An 8,165-nucleotide genomic window follows, 5' to 3' on the forward strand; every position below is an offset into this window, starting at 1 on the left:
TTGATTCCCTATTTCCATGTTGGTGTGCGAGCTGGAGTTTAAGAAAGAGATGGGAAGAAAATCCCTTTCATTTGAGCGTGTGTGCTGGAGAAGAAATGATGCAGGATCCTGTGGCTAGTCAAAAAGGACACCCAAATGAGTCTGAGCAGAATCAAGCCATGAAACCATCTGGAAGCAAAGATGACCAAACTGAGGGCTGTCAACTTCGGAAACATCATGATAAAGGAAGAGGCCTCCTGAAAAGACATAAAGGGGACGTGGAGGGGAGTAGAAGAGAGAAGGCCACATGCCACATGGAAATCGGGTTGCATAATGGAGGCCCTCCAAACGGGACAAATGTAGGACAGGTTTGAAAATGTCGACTTTTTTTTTAAAAAAAAAAGGTCCTACATTTCAACACCTGTACTCTCACTCCTCCAGCTTCGGAGGCTGCACTAGGCCCAGCTACCCAAGCCGGAAGAGGAACGGGGGCTGCTTGGAATCGCGGCAGCTGCCGCGAGGTTCCAGGGCCTCTTAATCTCCCGGATTAGGAGGACGCCTATGCCGGCTCCCAGCCGGGCGGGAGGAGGAACGGGGAAGCTTCGGAATCACGGCAATCGCCCGCGGTTTGCAACGATCTCCTCGTCCTCCTTCCCGGCTTGGGAGGAGCCTAGGTCTGCCCTCCCAGGCCAGGGAGGAGGCGGAGGCTGTCCTTCATCGCGCGATTCGCCGCGGTGGGATAGCGTCCTCCTCTCCCCCGGTCTGGGAGAAGCCTTGGCAGGGCTCCCAGGCATGAAACGAGGCAGGCCGCTCCTCATGCGGCAATCGCCTGCGAGGGTGGGAAGGTCGGCTCCTCCTCCCTGGCCTCGCGGAGCCTTGAGACCCGCGGAGGAGCTCCCAAACAAAAAAACCCAAACGCGGAGCCGCCTCAAGCCTAGCTGGGGCCGGGCGGGTCCGTCCCTCCGCTGGCTGGAGTTCCAACCTGCGGAGAGCCTTCCCAGCCTCAGCAAGGCTTGGAGCCGCCGCGGGGGCACTGAGGTGTGCGGGTGGGCCGGGGCCATCCCGGTTTGGCGCCAAACCGGACCGGACGGGATGGCACCGCCCAACCCGGGAAATGTCCGCCCCCCGCAGGATATGGCAAACACTCACATGTGATGGCTATATTAAGAGATCACAGGTTTGAGGCGTTGCAGGAATTAAGCAGGTCAGTGGGGTCTACATCTTGGAGAATGTCTATCCCTAGGGTCACATGAGTGACTTCGACTCAAGGCCAGTTAACCAAACATCACACCAACAACATGCAACAAGGGGGTAAATGGTGGGAACCACAGATTTTTCGGATGGAAATGGTTCTTTACACAAAATTCGTTTAGCTGATCTGATCTCTCAATGATAATTAATTTGTTATTCATTACCCAACTTTCTGAAGTTTGTTCTACGAAGGATTTACAATAAGATAAACACAGCGGGGGTTACAACACCGCCGCTTTGCTGCGCTTCCTCAGCCACATTTGCTCCGTGCGGGAGCCGCAGCAGCCAAACCGCTCGGAGCAAAAACGAAGCTCCATTTGAGCTTTCTTTCCTTGCGGCGATCTATGAGTCGCGAAGGCCACCTTTGCGCGGACTCGCGGACGGTCATAGGCGCTCGACCACGTCTGGCACCGCTGCGCGTCCAGTAGTAAAGATGGCGGCGCCCATGTAGAAGGGGCGCCGCCCACTTGTACATAAGGTACGTACTAGGGTTAGGGGGGTGCGGAAAGGACCGCCCCTTCCTAAACCCTGTACGTATCCGTATAAGTACTAAATGCGGGTGCTATTCCCGCCACAGTAACCAAATCCATGGTTCACAGCAAGGCAATGATCCTGTGGCTTTATTTCTGAGATATTGTTGCTGTTAATACAAATGAACTTGTTTGCTTAGTGAGTATAAAATGACCAAATCAAGCATTCATTTCAGGCCTTGAAAACTCATGAATGCACCATTATTTTAATTGGTCACTATGACGAACGCGTGGCTGTTTTTCTTTTATGCATACCCCTTTTATGCTGCCACAGTTACAGTACATTCAAGAGACAAAAATAGGCGGCTATTGCCATAGCTGCTATGGGAATGTGAAAATGTTGACCTTGCTGTTGGCATTTGTACAAGTCAGTAAGAGGTCTTTTCCCTAGGAAAAGGGGGGAGAAAAAATAACTCTGTGCTGGAGGAAAAGTATAAGAATACAAACAAAACAGGAATCTGGACATTTTAAATTTTTTTTCCAGGCCTGATGTTTCAAACAAAAACATTTATGGCTTATGAGATATAATAGCATCTTAGATTGGAGATAAAACTGTGACCAAGATGCCAGGTGAAAATTTAGCTCTGTTTATATTTAACTTATTCCTGCTTCCTGACTGTAAGCAGACTGCTTCGTTTTCGGCAGGACAGACTCGAGCAGTCCTTATGGAGGAGAGCAAGAGACAGATGTGGGAACTTCATACTTTGTTGTTTCTTTAAATAATCCCTGAGATCTTCCAACCAGAGCCTTGTGCAAAACACAAAAATTAACACGACAATTAAAGAATTCTCAGGGCGTTGTTTTAATTCCATTAAGTGAATGGCTCACAGTTCTTGCCACCCCGTATCCCTTTGGGTTGCCTTAGGCTTTCTTCATTTCAGCCATTATACAAGTTGGCCTCCTTATCCAGGATTTTTATACACGATTCACTCATCCACAGCTTGAATATATTCAAAAAAAGTATAAATTTTAAATATCAAACTTTTATTTTCCCATTTTATATAAAGGACTCCATTTTGCAATGCCATTGTATCTAATGGGACTTGAGCATACATGGATTTTGTTATTCACGGGGGTTCCTGGAACCAACCCAGTGGATAACAAGGGTCCACTGTATACATTGATGATGATTTTTTTTCTGCCATAGTTTAAAAAAAACGAGTGGAGAAATCCACTGCAGATCACGGAGCTCTACATGCAGAATCCAATCTACTTTTTGTCATCCCCAATACACAGCAAATTCCTTGAGTCTAGCACCAGGGTCATAATTATGTGAATGATATTCCAAGATCAAAAAACCTAGCCTTCTCACAAGATAACTGTGTATGAAAAGCCCTCTTGATTTCCACCATGATATCGTCAAGGACTGGGGGTCTCTTGGTTGCAATCAGGAGAGAGGATAGACCATCGTTTTTTTGAATCCACTCCACCTGTTTTAAGTCTAGGTTAGCATTCAGGGAACGCTATAGTATGTAAACCAATCAGTCATATAAGACCTGTTTAGTGATATGTTGACCCACCACAATAAAAAACTAAAGTATACAGGGCAAATCATATCGTTAACAGGAAATGCAAACATGATAGAGGCAGACTTATTCACATTGGTCATGTTTTAAGAGGCATTGGGAAATGTGAGGTGAAGCTGCTAGGGATAGTTGTCTCCAAGATTGCAGCTTCCAGGTTTGCTGACTATAGCTCTTCTCACAATCCAGTACCCCTTTTGGTGGATGGGGATGGCAATGTAATCTACATACATGTGGAAGAAAGCAACACCTTAGGGAAGGCTTGCTATTGTCCCCAAAGAAGCAAATAGAGCAGCACGATCAGTCCCCTCTCCTCACGTCATCAAACAAGAAACAAACTTGTTTGTTCCCCAATCTAGGGACATGAGGCTTATTTCCTCTCATCAAAATGTAAGTCAGCAAATGTGCTTGAAGAGGTGTTTTGGGGTGACCATCCTCACGTGGCCAAAAGAGGGTGCGCATTGCATGTGAGGTAAATTCAGTGTACTAGCAGAAACCAGCCCAAGACCTGGAGCATTACTGAAGAAGGTTAAAGAGGAAAGTGTCAGGTAAGCTTAATGTTGAAATAGAAACACAAATATGGCCACAGAGTATCTACAAGAATTCATCTATATAATGGGGGGGAAATTGAGTTCCCATACTTGGTAATACACTGAACAGAACGTAAGACTGCAGTCAAGTAATTTACCACCGATAGGACTGGGGGGCAACCATGAAAGAACTGGACAAGATCCTAACGGTAATATATAACTTTGAACACTTAGTTGGGATTGTCCAACCATCATATTCCCAATACCTATGAATGTGGAACTGGACTGTGAAGAAAGCTGATGGAAATAACTCGTTGGGGCATGCTGGAAAACTCGTGGTGAGATGTGGTGCTGGAAACAGTGCTGAAGATACCATGGATAACCCAGAAGACAATGGGGTTCTAGAACAGATCAGCCCAAACTCTCCCTGAATCCATGGGGGGTACAGACCACCCTCAAGCAGCCGTTCTCCCCTGCCGCCCCTGTTGCGGGGGGAAGCCCCAGCGCAGACGCGAGGCTTCCCGGTGCAGTGAAAAAGGAGCGCCGAAATGGCGCGCCTTTCAAAACGCGAAGTGGGGCCGCAAGGGGTGAAGCGTGCCCTTGTGGTGTTCACTTCCGTGCGACACATTGGACGCTGTGCGTCAAGACGTCAAAATGGTGGCGCATGTGATGGGCACCGCCATTTACGACGTGTCTGCGCGTGTTGGGGCCAGGGCCGGTTTGGAGGGGGCTACTCTTTCTAACCATAACACATCCCTTCCTAATCCTAGCACGCATGGAGCAAGTCATAAGGGCGGTTGTAAACCGCCATGATTACTAAATTGGGTTGTTATACTTTTGGCCCATCAGGAGAAAGCATGGTAATGGAAAAAGACAAATACTGCTAGGAAAGGTAGAGGGTGCAATAGAAAGAAATTGAGATGACACGAGAGGATGGACTCAATCAGAGAAAGCTACGGGTCTGAGTATACAGTACTAAGCAGAGCAGTGAAGCGATGTTTTGGAGTAGTATATCCGCAGGAGCGAGGTTGACTTGTGGGTAGTTGAAAAAAAAAAAATTCAGTAAACAAGAAATGATGAAAAAGGTCAACATGGTGTGAATGGCTAATGTCATTAGTAACTGGTGAGGCTGTTAGGTGTATTCAAAAACATAAACTTCAAGATTAAAAATTCATAAATTGATTTTATATTTTAATATCAAGTGGATTGGATTTAAATGTCCTACAAAGAGCAGAGGTAGGCAAACTGAGACGCGGGAAGGGTGCGGCAAGGTGGGCCTTGGGAACAGGCCCCAGGGCCCGGTACGCACACGATTGAGACGGGGCCTTTGGCCCTATCGCGCGGCAGGGGCAATTGTCTCTAGGACGCCTCAAAGAAACATGGAATTTTTATTAACATTTTTTTTACAAACAGCAACTTTCTTAGCTGTGACTCCCATTTTTTTAAAAAAAGGTCCACCATTGAAATTTGTCTACATTGGTCCCGGTTCGAGTGTATTATTTAAAGTTTTAAAAAAATATTTAACTATTTATTTTTGGCTCAGGCACCCAGTTGTCTGAGGGACAAGGACACAGGATGCAGGATAAAAAAAGGTGGCTACCCCTGTAATAGAGAAAAACCTTTCCACTCTCAGAAAGGTTATGTCAAATAAAGGAAAAATCCTAAATGAAAAAAGATATCAGGTCCCCAAGGGGTTGTTTGGTGGGGCTCTTACATTAAACTTGGCCTAAGTCATTACCAGGCTTTGCTCCCAGTGTTATACCACTACCCACACTTCTTACTTTGACACACTGATATATAAGGATTTTTGTTTATTTATATATTATTTAGTTTTCATTTATATGCCACTTCCCCAAACATGGGATCCGCTTTAAAAAAGTAAATTAAAACGCCTTAACAATAAAAAATTAAAAGCAATTTAACAATCAGCACCATCAAAACCACCTAACCACTGAATCTTTATATTGGTAGGAAGAGTTCATTACTGAGTGTGCTTTTCTTTCAGTGAATGAAATGAGAGATATTTCCGTAATTTTTATGGAATGATGGACATTAAAACTGGGAGTAACTGAAAGGGAAATTGCAATTTAATCAGGAGTTAAACAACTGAGGGTTAACATTTTAATCATAAATTAAAATGCGAGTTGGAACATATTGTCTATGAGCAAGAAGGCAGTGTTTGGATTAGTTGATGGTCAAAAATCTAGGAAGCAGGATTTGCATCTATGTTCAGCATGGAAACCCACTGGTTGACTTAGGAAGTCAACAATTCAGCCACAAAGGAAAACAAGAAACCTCTGAAAAAATAATGAAAAAAAAACTCCTATGAGAGGGTCCCCTAACTTGGTGTTGAAGTGAAGGTGCAACAAACAAAAGTCCAGAAGAGCTTTTTTGATTTGTGATATTTGTTGAAGGCTAAAAAAAAATCATCATCATGTATACAGTGGACCCTTGTTATCCACTGGGGTTTGGTTCCAGGAACCCCCGTGAATAACAAAATCCATGTATGTTCAAGTCCCATTAGATACAATGGCGTTGCAAAATGGAGTCCTTTATATAAAATGGGAAAATCAAAGTTTGATATTTAAAATTTATACTTTTTTTGAATATATTCAAGCCGTGGATGCTTGAATCGTGTATAAAAAATCCATGGATAAGGAGGGCCAACTGTAATAATGCTGAAATGAAGAAAGCCTAAGGCAAACCCAAAGGGATACTGGGGTGGCAAGACTGTGAGCCATTCACTTATGGAATTTAAAACAACGCCCTGAGAATTCTTTAATTGTCGTGTTTAATTTGTTTGTTTTGCACAAGGCTCTGGTTGGAAGATCTCAGGGATCTATTAAAAGAAACAACAAAGTATGAAGTCTGCCCACATCTGGTCTCTTTGCTCTCTCCATAAGGACTGCTCAGAGTCTGTCCTTGCCGTAAAACGAAGCAGTCTGCTTTACAGTCAGGAAGCAGGAATAAGTTAATATAAACAGAGCTAAATTTCACTGGCATCTTGTCACATTTTATCTCCAATCTAAGATGCTATTATTATCTCATAAAGCCATAAATGTTTTGTTTGAAACATTCAGGCCTGGAAAAAAATATTTAAAATGTCCAGATGTCTGTGTTGTGTTGTATTCTTATACTTTTCCCTCCAGCACAAGAGTTATTTTTCTCCCCTTTTCCTAAGGGAAAAGACCTCTTACTGACTTGTACAAATGCCAACAAGCAAAGGTCACATTTTCACATTCCCATAGCAGCTATGGCATAGCCTCCTATTTTGTCTCTTGAATTTACTGTAACTGTGGCAGCATGAAAAGGGGTATGCATAAAAGAAAAACAGCCACTGCTTCTTCATAGTGACCAATTAAAATAATGGTGCATTTCATGAGTGTTTCAAGGGCCTGAAATGGAAATGCTTGATTTGGTCAGTTTTATACTCACTAAGCAAACGTAGTCATTTGTATTAACATCAACAATATCTCAGAAATAAAGCCACAGGATCATTGCCTTGCTGTGAACCATGGATTTGGTTATCTGTGTTTATCTTATTGTAAGCCATTCTTAAGACAAACTTCAGAAAAGTTGGGTATGAATAACAAATTACTTATCAATGGAGAGATCAGATCAGCTACTAATTTTGTGTAAAGAACCATTTCATCTAAATCTGTGGTTCCCACCATTACCCCTGTTGCATGTTGTTGTTGTTGATGTTGTTAACTGTCCTTGAGTCGAAGTCAACTCATGGTGACCCTATGGATGAGACATCTCCAAGATGTCTATCCTCCACTGCTCTGCTTAATTCCTGCAACCCTCTAAAACCTGTGATCTCCTTAATAGAGTCCATCCATGTGTAGTGTTGCCATATCCTGCCGGGGGGCGGGACAATCCCGGTTTGGGCGGTGCCATCCCGGTCCCGGTCTGGTTTGGCGCCCAAACCGGGATGGCCCCGCCCACCGCGGCCACCTCAGCCCCCGCGGCGGCTCCAAGGCCTTGCTGAGGCCTGCGAAGGCTCTCCGCAGTTGGAGCTCCAGCCGCGGAGACGATCCCTCCCGGGCCCCAGCGAGGCCTTGGAGGCGGCTCCGCGGTCGGAGCTCCGGAAGCGGGGTCCTCAAGGCCTCCGCGAAGCCAGGGAGGAGGAGGCCGCTTCCCACCGCGGCGATTGCCGCGATGAGGAGCGGCCCCTGCCTCTTTCCTGGCCTGGGAGCCGGCCAAGGCTTCCTCCCAGACCGGGAGGAGGAGGAGGACGCTTCCCACCGCAGCGATCGCCACGATGAGGAGCAGCCTCTGCCTCCTCCCTGGCCTGGGAGCAGACCTAGGCTTCCTCCCAAGCCGGGAGGAGGACGAGGCTGCTTGGCACC

This window comes from Sceloporus undulatus, chromosome 1 (genome assembly GCF_019175285.1).
Source record: "Sceloporus undulatus isolate JIND9_A2432 ecotype Alabama chromosome 1, SceUnd_v1.1, whole genome shotgun sequence".
Lineage (NCBI taxonomy): Eukaryota > Metazoa > Chordata > Lepidosauria > Squamata > Phrynosomatidae > Sceloporus > Sceloporus undulatus.